The 328-nt window shown below is 38.7% G+C and overlaps 1 protein-coding gene across 1 annotated transcript in view; it reads right to left on the reverse strand.

Moving 5' to 3' along the window:
* Positions 1–328, reverse strand: part of LOC116850174 (sodium-dependent dopamine transporter) — a 400,294-nt gene that overhangs the window by 278,772 nt on the left and 121,194 nt on the right. The window lies entirely within an intron of this gene.

Genomic DNA, 328 nt, shown 5'->3' on the forward strand with positions numbered 1-328 from the left:
TATTGGGTGTACAACTTAGTTCGGTCCGTTTTCAAAAGATGGCTCTAGGTGCTATAAATGGTTGACGGCGACAGCTGATTTTTGCTGTATCGTGAAGTGTCAACATCTGTCAACCAAATATTGTTTACAAGCCTTTGAGTTTTGCACAACAAGTTTAATTTTTACTGCTTTGAAAATGTCGAGTTTCGTTCCAAATAAGCACTATTTGCGGGAAGTTTTGATTCTCTGTTTCACTTGGAAGAAAAGTGCATCGAATGCTTGTGGAAGTTTATGATGAATCTGCACCGTCGGATAAATCTTGCAGAGAATGGTTTCGACGATTTCAAAG

Source organism: Odontomachus brunneus, unplaced genomic scaffold, assembly GCF_010583005.1.
Source record: "Odontomachus brunneus isolate Ranch 3 - 2012 unplaced genomic scaffold, Obru_v1 Obru_scaffold_135, whole genome shotgun sequence".
Classification (NCBI taxonomy): Eukaryota; Metazoa; Arthropoda; class Insecta; order Hymenoptera; family Formicidae; genus Odontomachus; species Odontomachus brunneus.